The 19758-nt window shown below is 38.5% G+C and overlaps 1 long non-coding RNA gene and 1 pseudogene across 1 annotated transcript in view; one reads left to right on the top strand and one right to left on the bottom strand.

The window, feature by feature from the left end:
- The window catches only part of LOC125754679 (uncharacterized), a 171998-nt gene that overhangs the window by 93288 nt on the left and 58952 nt on the right, over positions 1–19758 (top strand). The window lies entirely within an intron of this gene.
- LOC118353704 (glyceraldehyde-3-phosphate dehydrogenase-like) lies at positions 4079–5311 on the bottom strand (annotated as a pseudogene).

Raw genomic sequence — 19758 nt, 5'->3', positions numbered from 1 at the left:
TTATTCTGCTAGTCTTCAGGTTTATTTCTGATGTATTTAGGTTGATTTGATAGTTCTCTAGGTATATTCATGGGATAAAGCAAGCCTACGGTCTTCCTACTCTGCTGCCATCTTCTCTATTAATCTGTATTGTATAAAAAGTCATTTTAAGTATTTTATTAAGATATTTGTGTGTGTTTGTGCATGTGCATGTGAATGCACTCATGCACATGTGCATACCTAGGCTATGGGTTCTTGCATTTGTAATTTAAATAATTAAGGGGGAGCACTAGGAAAACAATATTTAGTGCACCATCATTGGGCTCTAGATGGATGACTGAGAGTGCAAATGTGAGTGACATAGGAAATCTGGGAAGCAGAAAAGAAAATGAGGTTTGATGCTATTGAGCAGAGTAGGAAGTGAGTACATCCGATTATTCTCTTCAGTGGGTGATTGAGGAGAAATGTACCTAGTGAACAATCATGATCTAATGCTGTGGTTACTGAGAAGATGACATAAGGGAATAGCTACTGCTTCACTAACAAATTATAAGCAACAACATGGAAAAAATAGTATTAATAGCACAAGTATACCCAAGTCAAACTTGTTTTAACACTACTAATATTGTGTAATTCATTAAAAAGCATAAAGCAAGGACCCAAAATCAGTACAATATTCTCTAAATCCAAAGATTCAAGAAACCTATTTAGGCTCCCTAGAAACTGAAGTTACTACTGCCACTCACTCTCACTCAGATTTATCTGAGTTTGTTCCAGGCTAAAAATTTTTGATTTTGAAAAACTCAAAATTTCATGACTTAACAACACCTCATCATTGGGATGATGGGAGTGTCTGGTCAGTGTAGTTCAAGCAACACACTTATCTGAGTCAGCCAATGAAGGATCTACAGCTTCTGAGCCACAATAATTGATCAGATGTGTGAGGAGATATCCTGAGGTAAGCCAATAAGAGACTTCCTTGTTGCTCTGTGTTGGAGATTGAGGAGAAAGAAGCTGTATTTTTTACCTGTTGTTTTTCCTTTGCTTGATTATTTATATGTTTTGAGTCATGGTCATTTCAGGATATTGAATTAGTTTTCTAGGAATGCAAAACCAAATATCAGGAACTGGTCAAATTAAATAACATCATTTATTGCCTTAAAATCCTGAATGCTTGAAGTTTATCATTGTGTATTACATGGTTGAGTGAGTCTCAGGGCTATGAGGCATGTATCTTTTACAGGCCATTCTCTTTGGCTTAAAATAGCCATGGTTTCACAATATATATTCATTTCCTGGGTGTCTGTGACTCCAAATCTCCCCCCTTTTACAAGGACAACAGTAATACTTGATGAGGCCTACACTAATCATTTCACTTGAACATAATTCCCTCAGTAAGGCCTCTATTAATAAATAAGGTCACATTTGAAGGGGGTCAGGAATACAACATATCAATTTTAGGGCACAGAATTCAATTCATAATAACCCACTGCAAATCCAAAATTCATGTCCCAATGTGCACAATACATTCTTCCTTTGTAAATGTCAACAAAAGTCTTCACTGATTCTAGCACCAAGGCTGAGGAAAAATCTAATTGAAATACCCTGCATCAGATAGGGGTGCATTTACAGCTGTAATTAATGCTGAAGCAATATTCCTGTCCAAGTGAGAATGTGTGAACACAGTCAACAAGTTATCTGCTCCCAAATAAAATGGCCAGAGAGGCACAAGATAGACCTCACTATTCCAAAATCAAGAAATTGAAAAGGGAGACAAGGTTTCATGTGTCAGGAGCAAACTTGGATCCCAGTAAGGAAAGATTTTTTTGGTTTCAAGTTTCTACTTGAATTCCAGTTAGTTAACATTTAGTATAATATTAGTTTCAGTAGTAGAATTTAGTGACTCATCACTTATATATAACACCCAGTGTTCATCACAAATGCCCTCCTTCAGTACCTGTCACCCATCTAGTCCATCCCCCACCCACCTCCCCTCCAGCAACCCTCAGTTTGTTCTCTATAGTTAAGAGTCTGTTTTATGGTTTGCCTCTTTTTTTCCCCTTAATTTCATCTGTTTCATTTCTTAAATTCCACATACAAGTGAAAATTGTATTAGATCATATTGATTGAAAAGTATCCTCTCTGGCTCTAGGCTCTGACCTCTGATCCCATGGAGTGGCAGCTTCACATTCTCAGCCATGGTAATTGGTGGCCTCCCACCCATCTAAGGTTGCTGCAGTATATTCTTCTGAACACCTTAGGTATCCCTAACATTTGGAGCCCAGGAGATGACCATGGTCTTAGGAATGAAGGAGGAGATGGCTATATCCCTTGGCATTGTGCCTCTGAGTTCATGGTGGCAGTGGCAGCTCTGCTAAGCCCTGAATCTTCTTTGGGGTCATTTTCCCTTTTCTGGGGGATAACGCATGTTTCCAGCCAGATACATCTGTAGGCCCTCTTGTCAATAGAATGCCAGTAGTACAACAGTTTTTCTTCATTTTGTCCCATCAATACTTGCTGTCCATGGTTCTGCTGATATTAAAATTTCAGGATAAAACACTTGGTTTTCCTTGCAATTCAAGATGTTAAAGCTGTAACACAGGAGTGTCTTCCACTCACCTTTTCAACAACCATATCTTTGGCTACTGATGAGATGTTTGATTTTACCCACATTTTACATGCCTAACCTCCCACCTGATAGTTTTTCAGCCACACCCTTGTCCCCTTTCTTAAAAAGCAGACTATCTGGATAGGGTAAGACAATTGCAAATCATCACATGCTAGTTTCTTTTTGTTTCATGGTACTTGTCCTAATTTATGTCTGTCCTCTGGCATTTACAATGAGCAACAAGGGGAAAGCAGGCCATGCCTTCAACACTGTGCTTAGAAATCTCCTCAGTTTACTGTCCCATTTTATCATGTAAAAGTTTTATTCTTCATAAAATACTAGAACACAGTTCAACTAAATGCTATGCCACGTTTTAATAAAGATGGCCGTTTTGCAAGTTTTTAATAACATGTTTCTAATTTCCATCTGTTATCTCACTAGAGGTATCTTGATACTCATATTTCTAGCAACATATTTTTCATGATGCTATATGTATTGTCTGAGATGATAGAATGACTCTCCATAGCTCTCCTCTTTTCTGTATGAGCCCTCACCTGAAGTACGTCTAATGTCTATATTTCACCCAACAGTCCCTTAAGAAATCTTGGCTTGTTCTGTCATACACCTCAAAACCTTGCCACCTTTACTCATTACTCAACCTCAAAGCCATTTCCACATTATTTATTCTTTGTTATAATTTCACTCTACTTCCAGAACCCAAATCTGTGTTAGTGTGCTAGGTCTATCATTACAAAGTATCACACTGGGGAGCTTAAAGAACAGAAATGTATTGTCTTACATTTCTAGAAGCTAGAATTCCAAATCAGTAGCTGCGGGTCATGCTGATTCCTTCTGAGATGTGTAAGGGAAGGTGTACTCCTGGTCTAGTCCCTAAACTCTTACACGATTGATTTCTCCCATCGTCTTTTCATGTTGTCTTCCCCATGCGCATGTCTCTGAGCCCGTTTTCCCTTTTTATATAGAAAACAATCATTTTGGGTTAGGGCCCATGTTAATATATTTTAACTTGATTGCCTCATTATGGACCCTATCTCCAAATATCCTATTTGAGGTATTGAGAGTTAGGACTACATGGTATGAAGTTAGGACAACATGATTCAAACCCTGAGATATGAAACCAGAGCTATACATGGGCAATTGTGCTACCTCTTCCATGATACTGATTATATGGGCTCCCCTTAGAGAACAAAGGTGACCTCATTCACCCTTCTTTTACTCAAGGCTCTTTGAATGCCACTTAATTTTATTGTATTTTAATTTTTCTATCTTTTTATCATGGTGAAAAGATACTTGATTTCAATCCTTAGAAACTGATTAGGATTTCCTTTAGGGACTAATATTTGGTCAATATTTTAAGAAAGGCATTTGTACTTTTAAAATAATTAGTAAATGCCCCTATGAAAGATGATACTTTCAACTAAACAAAGAGATAAATCTGGAAAATCTACAAAATTGAATGCTATTTTTTTTTGGCTGGGTACAGTAACCTTATTGATGGTACATGACAAGGTAGGGCTCCCCAAGCCCCTCCCCTTCCTCGGGGTCTAGGATGTAAATTGGAGGTCAGGAGATTCTCAGTGTGTTGGGAGATTAAGTTGGGGCAGGGACTCCCCAGCAGCTGAGGGCCTCTCTCTTCCTCTTGTTCTTGCTGGGGCTGGTGGTCCAGGAGGCTCTTACTCCTTGGAGGCCCTGTGGACCATGAGGTCCACCACCCGGTGGCTGTAGCCGAATTCATTATCATACCAGGAAATGAGCTTGACGAAGTGGTCATTGAGGGCAATGCCAGCCCCGGCGTCGAAGGTGGAAGAGTGGGTGTCTCTGTTGAAGTCACAGGAGACAACCTGGTCCTCAGTGTAGCCCCGGATGCCCTTGAGGGGGCCCTCTGATGCCTGCTTCACTACCTTCTTGATGTCATCATATTTGGCAGCTTTCTCCAGGCGGCAGGTCAGATCCACAACTGACACATTGGGGGTGGGGACACGGAAGGCCATGCCAGTGAGCTTCCCGTTCAGCTCAGGGATGACCTTGCCCACAGCCTTTGTGGCGCCAGTGGAAACAAGGATGATGTTCTGGGCAGCCCCTCGGCCGTCACGCCACAGCTTCCCAGAGGGACCGTCCATGGTCTTCTGGGTGGCAGTGATGGCATGGACGGTGGTCATGAGGCCCTCCATGATGCCGAAGTGGTCATGGATGACTGGCTAGAGGAGCCAAGCAGTTGGTGATGCAGGAGGCATTGCTGACAATCTTGAGGAAGTTGTCATACTTCTCATGGTTCACACCCATCACAAACATGGGGGCATCAACAGAAGGAGCAGAGATGATGACTCTCTTGGCCCCGCCCTTCAAGTGAGCCCCAGCCTTCTCCATGGTGGTGAAGACCCCAGTGGACTCCACAACATACTCAGCACCAGCATCACCCCATTTGATGTTGGCAGGATCTCGCTCCTGGAAGATGAAGATGGACTTCCTGTTGATGACAAGTTTCTCGTTCTCAGCCTTGACTGTGCCATGGAATTTGCTGTGGGTAGAATCATACTGGAACATGTACACCATGTAGTTGAGATCAATGAAGGGGTCATTGATGGCGACAATATCCACTTTGCCAGAGTTAAAAGCAGCCCTGGTGAGCAGGCGTCCAATACGGCCAAATCCGTTCACTCCGACCTTCACCATCGTGTCTCAGGGACGCGGCTGGCACTGCACCAGAAGATGCAGTTGTCTGTTGAAAGGGGAGGAGCAGAGAGCTGAAAGCTATTTTTATCTGTAATTTCAGAAATTACATAGGTACATGAGTAAAACAACATTGTATAGCACCACATAGACTATTAAAGACTGGGATTGCAAGGGTGAGTGACAGATATGAAATCCAAGGGATAGTGAGGAAAAATGGGTGTTGATGTTGAAGACAAGAGGAGGAAGTGAGTACATTTGATTACTTCAAAAGAAGATTGAGGACAAAGAGCATATGGTGAGCATTCATTCTCTAATGGTGTGTTTAATAATTCTCTAATGGTGTGGTTAAGAGTAAAGATTAATTGAGAAATGGATTTATTGCTTAAATAACAAATGATAAGCAATAATCCTGGGGGAATAATAAGTCAAATGTACCCACTCAGACTTACTCAGCATTATCCTTGTTAGAGAATTCATTGAAAAACTGAAGGGAGAACCCAAACTCAGTACAGAAATTGCTAAATCTAAAAGTTCAGCCTATTTCAGGCTCATTAGTAACTGGAGTTCCTATTCTAGGTTGCTCAGATTTATCTGATTCTATTCCTTCCGAGTCTGTAATCTTTCCAGATTTATCTGATTCTATTCCTTCTGAGTCTGTAATCTTTCCTGAGGATAATAAAAACTTTCATGACTAGCACATTGGCATCATGAGGATGGTCGAGGCATTCAGTCAAAGCAACTCAAGCCACACTCAGCTCTGAGTAAGCCAGTCAAAGATGTGCAGCAACTGACTTAACCATGGGCCCAATGCACAGTTAGGTGTGTCAGGCCAAACTAGTAAGAGTCTTGCTAGGTACTCAGTCTCAAAAATGGAAGAGGATCTCATATTATACTTTACTTGCTGCTTGCTTTTTTGTTTGATTAGTTGTATGCTTTTAATCATGATAAGAAGGATATGAGTCCAGACCTGTGAGTGGAAACCTCCTGTCACTTCGATCAAGTCAGAGAAGAGTTGTACAACTTAATAGTATTAAAATGACTTTCCTTGATGGTGGCCACATATTTTAACTTAGACTATTTGAATGTTCAGGTTTTTCTATTTTTACCTTTAGCCACATTGGCTGACAAAATACGACCCATCACGTTAAATATTCAGCTTTGCATGATGTGGTGCTTGAATGACTACATTCTGTGTGAAAACTGTACTTTTTTCCATTGAGAATAGGAGATGCCAAGGAAAATTCTATTCCCAGTCCTAGGCTCTGAGTGAAAGCAAAAAGTCTCTGAGGATTTGCAATCTCATGAGTGTTATAGTGAAACCCTGTGGTTCAAATTAACAGTATCAGCATGATCCAAATAATACCTGGTGGCAACCCAATCTAAATGGCAGCTGTATAATAGTCCTTTCTGGAAGAGCTTAATCTTAATTAAGGCTTTTGCAAGATTGCTGCAGATAAACTCCTTCAATATAAGCACACAATCCAAAAACAAGCCTCTATCAGCAAAATAGAACAAGAAATCAGAATGGAAGCCACTACAGAATTATTAACAAATACCAATATAAAAAAATAAATGTGTTTGATGTGTGTGTGTGTGTGTGTGTGTGTGACAGAACGTATAAGGAAGCAATAGTTCATTATCAAAGTGCTAAATGAGTTTTCTCGACTTAACCATTGTAATCACTAGAAGAAAAGATTAAAGAAATTTATACAACAAAGGAGATGCCTGGATAGAGAATTGGTGAAGTAGAACACAAGTGAAAGAAATAATACAGAATACCTCTAGAAGGATAAAGAAAAAAATAGGAAGAAAGAGAGGCAAAGAGACTTAAGGAATATAGTAAGTCATTATTCAGTACATCTCATAGGTACTCCAGAAGCAGAAACATGGGTGGATTTTGGAAAAATAGTAGTCAAATGAAAATTTCTGGTAATAGCCCTGAATTTAGGGAAGCCATGACACCATGGATTCAGGAAGCCCATGTTGAATACATTGTAGTGAAGCTATGATATAAGCATAGAGAGCACAATAGCAGACAAAAGGACATGGTAACTAAAAATGGAAAACAAAATAGTGTGACAGGATCCCTCTTTTCATCAATAAATGGAAGCCAAATGCAAGTGCTGTTTCCTACCTGGCCAGAGTATCATTTGATAATGAACTTATGATAAACATGAATATGGACCACCCAGAACCCCCTTCCAAAGACAGACTTTCTCCTTCAGCTTCTGAGAGTTCAGTCAGCTGGCAGTCCTCAGCCATTAGCCCTTTTAGTCATTACCTCAGCTACAGAGACCTGGTATGCCCAAGCTTGGGGACTTCCTCTGATAGCCACATCCAGTTTTGACCAAGGAAGGTTGATTAATATTTGTCTGATCTTTTCCTCAGTTATTAATCCTGATTAATTGACCTGCACACTGAATACTGTTTCAGTGTTGGCTCATTTAAGATCTTAGCTCTGAAATATAGACGCATGAGCTCTGAAATATAGACGCATGAGAAGTCATAACTTGTAGGGTTTTCACCAACTGACCCATATTAAGGGAATATATCAATGTTATTTGGAAGTTGGAAGATGATTTGAGATGCAAATAGAAATGGTAATAGAATGAATTAGTTAATAGGGGTAAATAACAAATAGTACCTATATAAATTAGTGGTAATCACAATTATAGCTACATTAGTAATCGGAGTACACAAGCCATTACTAAATATTGCCAATATTCATCACTTGAATGATTGGCGTGTGCAATGAGAGCAGGTCCTAACCCACTCTCCATTGGCTTCTCCAATAAAGGGCTTAGAACCACTGTGTCAGAGCCATTGGCTCAGAGTTGGAAGATGACCTAGGATAATCCAGTAAGAACATTCCTGGGATATCACCTGTGGAGATGGAGGAGGAAATTGGTGTGGTACTTTCCCTGACTTTTGTTTGCTAGCTTCATTGTAACCAGGATGACTTAATGATAGGAGTTCAGAGAAACTGACATGTTTCTTGAATCTTTCATCAAATTAAGGAAGGTTTGATTGTTAATATCTCAAATGTGATATTTGTATCCTCATTTGTAAATGGGAGCGTTCAGAAATCTGCTCAGTAAGATTTCTTTGCTCCTTTCATCATATTTTAATTTCTAGTAATAAAAATGACATATTTTCCTTTCATAATTGGGTTCCTTTTTATTAGCAGTAGCATCTGCTGTTCTTAAAGCTCTTACAGAAAACACCCTGGGAAGCCTTGTCATATTTACCAAGTGACTTAATTTGTATCATGTTAATTATTGCTGCTTCAAAATGCCCATGTTTGTCAATATGACTTACAGGTATTTTTCAAGGTTCAAGTATATTGTTCTAATATATATTATGTTATGTAAAAAATAATTTTTCAGTTTTAAAATTTCAATGTACTTCATTTAAAAAATTTAATTACAGTACAGTTAATATACAGTGTTATATTAGTTTCAGGCATGCAATATAGTTATTCAATAATTACATACAATACTCAGTGTATATCATAAGTGCACTAAATAATCCCCATCACCTATTTCATACATCTCCCCTCCCACCTCCTCTCTGGTAACTATCAGTTTCTTCTCAATAGTTAAGAGGCTGTTTCTTGGCTTGTTTCTCTCTTTTCTTTCCTTTCCTCCTTTTCTTTGTTTCCTAAATTTCACAAATGAGTGGAATCATATAGTGTTTGTCTTTCACGGACTTATTTCATTTAGCCTTATACATATAGTTCCATCTATTTCATTGCAAATGGAAAGATTTCATTCTTTTTATGGCTTAATAATATTCCATTGTGTGTGTGTGTGTGTGTGTGTGCATGTGTAGGTACCATATCTTCTTTTTCTATTCATAAACCGACGAGCACTTGAGCTTCTTCCATATCTTGGCTATTGTAAATAATGCTGCTGTAAACATATGGTATGTGTATCCCTTTAAATTACTGTTTTTATATTCTTTGGAAAATAGCCAGTAGTGTGATTACTGGAACAAAGTGTAGTTCTATTTCTTACTTTTTAAGGAAACTCCATACTGTTTTTCACAGTTGCTGTACCAGTTTGCATTTCCCATCAACAGTGCAGGAAGGTTCCTTTTCCTCCACACCCTTGTGAACACATATTCTTTCTTGTTTTTCTGTTTTTTTGCCATTCTGAAAGGTGAGTTGATACCTCATTGTAGATTTGATTTACATTTCCCTGATGATGAGTGATGTTGAACATCTTTTCATGTGTCTGTTGTCATGTGTATGTCTTTGGAGAAATGTCTGTTCAGGTCTTCTATTTTTTTAATTGGATTATTTGTGGGCTTTTTATGATAAGGTATATAAGTTTTTTATATCGGGTATGTCATTTGCAGATTTTCTTCTACCATTCACTAAGTTGCTGTTTAGTTTTGTTGATTGTTTCATTCCCTCTACAGAAACTTTTTATTTTGCTGTGTTCCCAATAGTTTATTTTTGTTTCTGATTGCCTTGCCTCAGGAGACATGTATAATAAAATGTGCCTATGGCTGATGTCAGAAAAATTACTGCCTGTGTAATCTTCTAGAATAATTCTTTCAAATCTCACTTTTAGGCCTTTAATCCATTTTGTTTATGTGTAAGAAAATGGTCCAGTTTCATTATTTTGCATGTAGCAGACTAGTTTTGCCAGCATCGTTTGTTGAAGAGACTTTTTCCTATTGAACATTCTTTCCTCCTTTGTAGATTAGTCGACCACATAACTGTTTGCCAGCATCGTTTGTTGAAGAGACTTTTTCCTATTGAACATTCTTTCCTCCTTTGTAGATTAGTCGACCACATAACTGTAGGATTATTTCTGGTGATTCTATCCTGCTCCATTAATCTATGTATCTATTTTTGTGCCAGTACCATACTATTTTGTTTACTACAGCTTTGTAATATAGCTTGAAGTCTGGAATTGTGATATCTTTAGTTTTGCTTTTCTTTTTCAAATAGCTTTAGTAACTCACGATCTTTTGCAGATATATACGAATTTTAGGATTTTCTGTTCTAGTTCTGTGTAAAACAGTTGATATTTTGATAGGAATTGCATTGAATGTGTAGATTGCTGTATATAGTACAGACATTTTAAAAATACTCGTTATTCCAAGTCATAAAAATGGAATATCTTTCCATGTCTTTTTGTTGTCTTCAGTTTTGTTCATCACTGTTTTATACCTCTCAGAATATAAGACGTTTACCTTATTTGGTTAAGTTTATTCCTAGGTATCATCAGTTTTAGTACTATTATGAATAGGATTATTTTTCCTTAATTTACCTTTCTACTACTTCATTATTAGTGTATAGAAATGCAACACACTTTTGCACAATGATTTTGATCCTACAATTTACCAAATTCATTTATCATTTCTAGCAATTTTTTGGTGAAGTCTTTAGGATATTATTTTGTATTATTTAAATTCAATTAGCCAATATAATGTACATTATCAGTTTCAGATGTAATGTTTTCTATATAGAGTATCATGTCATCTGCAAGTAGTGAAAGTTTTACTTCTACCTTAACTTGGCTGCGTTTTATTTCTTTTTGTTGTCTAATTGCTGCAGCTAGGACTTTAGTACTAGGTTGAATAAAAGTGGTGAGGATGGACATCCTTGTTTTCTTCCTTGTGTTAAAGGAAAAGCACTCAGTTGTCCAGCTTTAAGAATGATTTTAGGGGATCCCTGGGTGGCTCAGCGGTTTGGCGCTGCCTTTGGCCCAGGGAGTGGTCCTGGAGTTCCGGGATCGAGTCCTGTGTCGGGCTCCCTCATAGCATGGAGCCTGCTTCTCCCTCTGCCTCTCTCTCTCTCTCTCTCTCTCTCTCTCTATTTCTCTATCATGAATAAATAAATAAAATCTTTTAAAAAAGAATGATTTTAGCTGTGAGTTTTTCATATATGGCCTTTATTATGTTGAGTTATGTATCCTGTAGACCCACTTTGTGGAACGAATGTATTTTGTCATATGTTTGAGATGATTATATGGTTTTTATCCTTCCTCTTATTAATGTGGTATATCACATTGATTGATTTGCAAACAATGTACCACCTTTGCTTCATCCCACTTTATCATGGGATACATCCCACTTTACCATGGTGAATGGTCCTTTTAATGTACTGTTGAATTAATTTGCTAATATTTTGTTTGAGGATTTTTGCATCTATGTTCATCAGATATATCGGCCTACGGTTATGGGGTTGTTTGTAGTGTTTTTGTCTGGCTTTGGTAATCAGAGTAATGCTGGCCTCAATAAATGGATTTGGAAGTTTTCCTTTCCCTTCTATTTTTGTTGGAATAGCTTGAGAAGAATAAGTATTAACTCTTTTTTAAATGTTTGGTAGAATTTTCCTGTGAAGCCATCTGGTTCTGGACTTTCATGTGGAGAATTTTCTCATTACTGACTCAATTTTGTTACTAGTAATCAGTCTGTTTAAATTTCCTATTTCTTCCTTATTCAGTTTTGGGAGATTGCATGTTTCTAGGAAATCATCCATTTCTTCTAAGTTGTCCAAATTGTTGCCATACAAGTTTTCATAAAATTCTCTTATAATTCTTTGCATCTCTATGGTGGTGGTTGTTATTTTTCCTCCTTCATTTTTTATTTTATTTAGTTGAGTCCTCTCTTCTCTTCATGATGCATCTGGCAAAAAGTCAACAATTTTGATCATCTTTTTGAAGAACCAGGTCTTGGTTTCATTGATCATTTCTAGTGAGTTTTTAGTCTCTATTTCAGTTAGGTCCACTCTAATCTTTATTATTGCCTCCCCTCTACTAGCTTTGGCCTCCATTTGTTCTTTTTTTTTCTAGTTCTTTTAGGAATCAGGTTAGGTTATTTAATATTTTTCTTGTTTCTTGAAATAGGCCTATATTGCTATAAATGTCCCTTTAGGACTGCTTTTGCTGGGTGGTCCAAATTTTGGATCATTGTGTTTTCATTTTCATTTGTCTCTATGTATGTTTAAATTTTCTCTTTGACTTCTTTGTTGACACATGGGTTGTTTGATAGCATGTTGTTTAGCCTCCACGTGTTTGGGCTTTTCCCAGTTTTTTCTTGTATTTGATTTCTAGTTTCATAGTGTCATAATTGGAACAGATGCTTGATATGATTTCAGCTTTGTTTTTTTTTAAAGATTTTATTTATTTATATGACAGAGAAAGCAAGCGAGCACGCACAAGCAGGGGGAGTGGCAGAAGGAGAGGGAGAAGTGGGCTCGCCATGCAACAGGGAGCCCAGTGCGAGGCTCCGTCACTGGACCCTGGGATCATGACCTGAGTAGAAGGCAGATACATAACTGACTGAGCCACCGCACCCCTCAGCTTTCTTAAATTTATTAAAACTTGTTATCCTAGCAAAAGATTTATGTCCACTTGAAAGTAGTGTGTATTCTGCTATTTGGGATGGAATGTGATGCATAGATCTGTTGGGTCCATCAGATCTAAAGTGTCATTCAAAGCCACTGTTTCTGTGATGATATTTTGTCTGATTATCCATCCATTGATGGAAGTACAGTGTTAAAGTCCCTTACTATAATTTTATTACGTCAATTTTTCCCTTTATGTCTCTTTGCTACTTTTTCCCTTTTTAATTACTATGTGTCTTGGTGTGGAACTCCTTGGGTTCATATTGTTAGGGCTCTCTGTGATTCCTGTACCTTGATGTATTTTTCCTTTCCCAGATTTGGGAAGTTTGGGGCTATTCTTTCTTCAAATAATATTTTCCCCATCCTCTCTCTCCTCCCCTTCTGGGATTTATAAAATACAAAAGTTATCGTGCTTAATTAAGTTTCCAGAGCTCCCTTGGGTTATAATCATTTTTTATTATTGTGTGCTCTTTTTGCTCTTTGGCTTGGTTCCTTTCCATTACCCTGTCTTCCAGATCACTCATCCATTCTTCTGCACCCTCTAACCTGCTGTTGATATCCTTTAGTGTATTTTTTCACTTCAGTTATTACATACTCAGCTCTGACTGGTTCTTTTTTTTTTTTAGTTTCTCAGTCTCTTTTCTAAAGTTCTCACTGAGTTCATCCCTCTTTTCTCAGGTACAGTGAGTATCTTTATGAGCACTATCTTGAACTCTATCAGGCATATTGCTTATCTGTTTTGTTTAGCTCTTTCACTGTCACTTTGTATTGTCCTTTCACTTGGAACATATTGCTCTATTTTGTCTAACTCTCTGTGGTTGTTTCTGTGTATTAGGGAGATGAGGCACATCTCCTGGTCTCAAAAGTAGTGGCCTCATGTAGAACAGGTCCTGTTGTTCCCTATAGCACAACCTCCCGAATCACCAGAACTAGGAACACCTGGGTACACCCTGTGTAGGCTGCATGCACCCTCTTGTTGTGCGTGGGCTGTGATTACCTTCAGTCTAGCCAGTTGCAATGAGTTGCATTGCCTGTTGTGGATACATGGGGCAGGGTTTGCTCCCTGTGCTATCAAGAGATCTGGCTGGAAAACTATGAGTTCACTGGGGTGTGGGGTTTTCTCACCCTGTCTCCTGGGCCAGAATCACCTTAGTTTGGTGCTAGTCCTGGCTAGGGCTGCCTTCAGTGTATGGCAGGGGCAGGAGCCACATTGAAGGGATGCCTGATGAGGAGGCTGGGTTGAGTGGGAATGTTGGGGCAGGGAATGCCATGCTAGCAAGGTAGATGGAGAGGGTTAGAACTGGCTCCTGCAAGTGTCTGGCTACCTAGGCTGAGGGAGGGGAAGAAATACAGCACCCACCAGCACTTTAGTTCCTGGGGAAATCTCTCTTGCAGATCCCTGCCCCTCTGGCACATGTTCTGAGATTTGACAATAATTCCTCACCATATGTTCTGGGTACTTTTCAAACTACTGCTTCTGTGCTGCGTCTCATGCTGAGTTATTTGGTATACTGGGTCTTTAAGGGTGGAGACTCAGTTGCCTATCACCCTTTGACTCTCTCCAAGTTAAGTCCTCCTGATTTTTAATGCTTTTGGAGTTAACCCCCGCTGGTTGTCAAAGCCAGACATGATGGGGTCTTGTCTTCCTAGTGAGGGTCTCCAGTGCCAGAAGTACTTGATGTGGGGTCTGGTCCTCTCACTTTTCTGCACTTCTAATGTGCCTCCCATTGGTGGTTCGTCACACCAAGGATTTGGTTTCTGACTGCATCTCCATCTGACCTACCCTTTTATAATGTGGTCTTCTCCCTATGACTAGCTGTGGAAGATCTTTCTACAAGTCTTCAGGTCATTTACAGAGTCAGTTGCATGGGAGTACTTGTCTCACTGTGTCCATGGGATGTGATGAGCTCAAGATCCTCCTACTCCACCATCTTAGACCACAGTCCCAAGGCCCATTTTTATGCAGTGGATCGGGGATTGACAGACTGTGCAAAAGTGCTTTTCCCAACAATTACATTGACTGATTTTCATATTTTAATTGATATTTTATTCTTGGGATAAATTCCACAGAGTCATGATAAAGGATTATTTTTTATGTTGCTGAGTTAGCAGTGCTAATATTTTCTTGACAATTTTTGTATAAATATTTGTAAAGAATTTTGATCTGTGAGGGTTTTTCTTTTTCTTGTCATCACGTTGTCTCTATGAGTGCCAGGGTAGTACTGGACTTATTGTATGAATTGGGAAGTGTTTCTTCCTCAACTATCTTTTGGAAGAGTTTTTTAAAAGACGGATGTTAAATCCCCTTTAAATGTAGTGTACAATTCTTTCTTAACCATAGGAAACAAACTGAGGGTCTCGGGAGGGGAGGGGGGTGTGGCAATGGGGTAACAGGGTGACTGACATATAGGAGGACATGTAATGAGCAGTGGGTGTTATGTACAACCGATGAATCACTGAACTCTACCTCTGAAACTAATAATACATTATATGTTAATTAATTGAATTTAAATACAAAAGAATGTAGAGTAGCCCAGTGAAGCCATCTGGTCCTGGGCTTTTGGGTGGGGGTGGGGGTGGGGGGTGGGTAATTATTTCATTAGCAAGTGAATATCTTGTTATAAGTCAATTCGGAGTTCCCATTTCTTTTTGAGTCCATCTCATTGCTTTGTGTCATTCCAGTAATTTGTACATTTCATATAGATTATCTAATTTGTTGGCATATGCATTTTCATAGTACTACCTTATAATCCCTCTTAATTTTGTAGCACTGGGAGTATCAAAAAATAAAACTCAACTGAGTGAATTTTAAAGAGCTTATCGTCTTTATTCAATGATTCATGAGTCAGGCAGGATTCAGTGGAGCAGATAGAAAGCAGCTCCAAGGAACTGTGCAAACTGAAAGAGTTTTATAAGCAGAGGGGGGCAGGACCAAAGGAGTTAGACCAGGAAGAAGTGGATTGCTTGTGGCAAGGTCATTGTTCTTTTCGAGATGGCAGGAAGGTTACCTAACTAGTGCTGATTAGGTGATCCCTGATGGACTGGTTTAAGTTTCCATTTCTAAGAGAGCTGAAGCTGTAATTAAGTCTTGGATTCATGATGTGGGGCTTAGCAGAAATGACTCTTTGGGTCTGTTGTCTTATCTTTAAAAATATCCCTTCTTTCTCCAGTTTCCCTTGGTCAATCTAGTTAAAGGCCTGCAACATTGTTTAATTTACTTATAAAAAAGCTTTAGGTTATTGATTCCCTCTATTCTTATTCTATGCTCTATTTTACTTATTACTACTTTTATCTTTATTTGTACTCCATAAGGGTGATATCTTGTATTTTCCTTTTCATCCATATCAGAGTATTTTCTAATTTCTATTGTGATTTTTTTCTCTTTGATTCATAAGTTATTTAGGATTCTCTTGTTCATTATTGTGAATTCTCCATGACTTATTACTGATTCCCACTTTCACACTCTGCCATGGGCAAGAACTTCCGAGTCCCTTTTGTTGTAGCAAATTACTGAAAGATGTTTTATGTAAAAAAAGGCAGGAATCATTCCATCCTTGCCAAAGACCTCTATTATTACTTCCAAGAGGGTAAAATAGGTAATTTTCCATCACCTATCGAAAATCCTCACTGGTACTCAATATACACAGCGTCTTGTTCTCATAAGGAGATGTTTTCAAGGTTATTCACTACATTATCTTCTATAGTAACAAGAAAATATCCCTTCATGAAATGAAAGTGTCTATCAAAGTATGAAAGAATAAATAATCTGTGCCCTACCCAGAAAATGGAATATCACACATCAATTAAAAAGAAGGAGGCATACAAATATAACACGTGGAAAGGTAAATCAAATGAAACTAAGTTTCCAAATAAGTACTAAATTATATCTTTTGGTTTAAACGCACAAATATGCATAAAGAAAACACACATTTCTTATAATACACAAGGACTTGTGAATGCACATAATAAAGGTCTTGAACTATATACCATTGTCTACTGATGGACTAACATATGAAGTCAGAAAGAATGAAGTAGGTGGCAGGTGGTAAAACCGGGCTTTAGTCTTCTCATAAGGTTTGAAGATTTTACAAGGAGAATGACTTTACAATTCACACATGCAACTAAATGCTACTTTTTAGAAGTCTCTAAAAAGAAGGAAAGCATACAGAGAAAGCATATGTGAACAAAGCAAAATAAATGTAGCAAAGTCTATACAGGAAATAGAATTTGTGACAAAAAACTTTCAGAGTGACTTCGATATTCTAGTGAAAGAAACTAGTCATCATAAAATGTTAAGTACATGACAACATAATTTTGGAATCTATAAAACAAAGTAGGGTACAATTATATGGAGAATAAGCAAATCCAAATGGAAATTCTACAACTAGAAGGAGCACTTACTGAGATGAAGAAATGAGTTAGAGTAGCACTTCTGGAACGGTGAAGTAAGGAACTCTGAATATCACTTCCTCCATATATGCGATGAGAACGCTGGAAAAAATTGTCAAAATCAATGTTTCAGAATCCTGGGAATTAATGAAAGGCTTTCAGTCATCCCAAGAATATTAATTCAAGAAAAATGGTCAGATTTTATCATGAAAAGTAAGCTTTATGGCATTTTACTTTGGCCTATTCTGAACCCCTTCACCCCAGATCTGTGGTAGCATTGGAAACCAACAAATCAAAACCACAATGAGATACCACCTCACACCAGTGAGAATGGTGAAAATTAACGAGACAGGAAACCACAAATGTTGGAGAGGATGTGGAGAAAGGGGAACCCTCTTACACTGTTGGTGGGAATGTGAACTGGTACAGCCACTCTGGAAAACTGTGTGGAGGATCTTCAAAGAGTTAAAATTAGAGCTACCCTACAACCCAGCAATTGCGCTACTGGGGATTTACCCCAAAGATACAGATGCAGCGAAAAACAGAGACACCTGCACCCCAATGTTTATAGCAGCAATGTCCACAATAGCCAAACTGTGGAAGGAGCCTCAGTGTCCATCAAAAGATGAATGGATAAAGAAGATGTGGTATATATGTACAATGGAATATTACTCAGCTATTAGAAATGATGAATACCCGCCATTTGCTTCAACGTGGATGGAACTGGAGGGTATTATGCTGAGTGAAGTAAGTCCATCACAGAAGGACAAACATTATATGGTTTTACTCATATGGGGAATATAAAAAATAGTGAAAGGGATTATAGGGGAAAGGAGAGAAAATGAGATTTTCTCTCTAGGGAAAAATCAGGGAGGGTGACCGAATATGAGAGACTCCTAACTCTGGGGAACAAACAAGGGGTAGTGGAAGGGGAGGTGGGCGGGGGGATGGGGTGGCTGGTTAACAGGCACTGAGGGGGGCACTTGACAGGATGAGCACTGGGTGTCATAGGTTGGCAAATCGAACTCCAGTTAAAAAAATACCCCCCCCCCAAAAAAAAAAACCCTGAAAACCAACAGATCTGCACTTATGCCACTTGTGAAACTGCAGCCTGGCACCTAGTAGAGACGCGGAAAGATGCAGAGCCCCCCAACAATCTCATCCTCAAAGAATTACCAGTGTTTGACCTGTCTGGCAGTTCTCTAAAGAGTTCCGTTCTCAGACATGACTTCCTTTGTTCTCAGTAAGAGTCTGTTTTGTGTGAACTGGCCTATCTTCAAGGCATTAGAAAAAAGATATTCCGCGGCAGTGATTTATCACTGCAGCTTCCAAATGTAATGCGACTAGTTGGGGCTAATAAGAAGCTATGCAAAAAATGAAAAATGAAAAATTGGGAAAGGAAATATCCATAGGATGCTTTGAAAAGTTTCAACATATAACTGAGATCTAGGAGGCCATGAGCGTGTGTAGAACTGTGTGCGTGCTCAGAAGATACCTGACAAGACTAGCCCTCTCCTCTAGGTGAGAATAAGGCTCTGTACATGCAGAATCCGAAGGATTTGACAAGAGTTGTGAACTGCCTTGCATGAGCATGGAAGCCATGTCAAAAACACATACACAAAGTACCCTGATAAAGGCTGGAAGGTTTACTGGTTCAAGGAATTTAATTACATCTCTGTATGATCAGTAGCTCATCAGTAAGCCATCAGAGAGGAGAATCCAGTGGCCACAGATGAAAAAGCATCCAGGTTTTAATGAACCATTAAGGCAAAGTCAAAGTCACTTTATAGTCAACTAACAACAATAGGAACAAATAATAACAATGAACCTGGAGAGGGAGGCATAATCTGATTTATGGAGTTTCCACAATATATTACTTGTAGTTACAACTTATTTCTTAAAACCTACAAAATGGGCAAACAACTTAAAAAGTATGGCTCAGGAAAAAGGAAAGAAACAGTCAACCTGTTCCTAGATGAAGCCTAGACATTGGATTTACCAACAAAGACTTTAAATCAACTATTCTTTTAAATTTTGTCTTGTTTTAATTCATATTTTTATTTAAGTTTAATTCATATTTTTATTTAAGTCTAGTTGACACACAGTGTCACATTAGTTTCAGGTGAACAACATAGTGATTCAACTTCTTTTCCTTATGTTCAGCTCACCAGAGGTGTAGCTACTGTCTGTCACCATAAAATGCTATTACAAATGCTATTACATTCCCTGTGCTGTGCCTCTTATTCCCATGACTTATTCCTTCCATAACTGGAAACCTGTATCTCTTACTCCCCTTCACCCACGTTACCCATCCTCTCTGGCAACCATCAGTATGTTCTCTTTATTTATAGGTCTCATTTGCTTTTTGTTTGTTGGTTTATGCATTTGTTCTGTTTTTTAAATTCCACATATAATTGAAATCAGATTCTCTTTGTCTTTCTTAGTCTGACTTCTTTCACTTAGCATAATACCCTCTAGGTCCATCCATGCTGTCACAAATGACACAATCCCATTCCTCTGTCTGGCTGCATAATATTCCTGAGTGTGTCTCTGTGTATGTGTCTCTGGGTGTGTGTGATGTTTTCCTTATCCATTGATATTTCAGTGGATCCTTGGGTTGATTCCATATCTTGGCTATTGTAAATAATGTAACAATAAACAAAGGGGGTGCATATAGCTTTCTGAATTAGTGTTTTCATTTTCTTTGGGTAAATACCCAGAAGGG

The sequence above is a fragment of the Canis lupus genome, chromosome X (genome assembly GCF_003254725.2).
Source record: "Canis lupus dingo isolate Sandy chromosome X, ASM325472v2, whole genome shotgun sequence".
Taxonomy (NCBI): domain Eukaryota; kingdom Metazoa; phylum Chordata; class Mammalia; order Carnivora; family Canidae; genus Canis; species Canis lupus.
The sequence above is the reverse complement of the archived record's forward strand: the minus strand, read 5'-3'. Positions and strand labels throughout refer to the sequence as shown.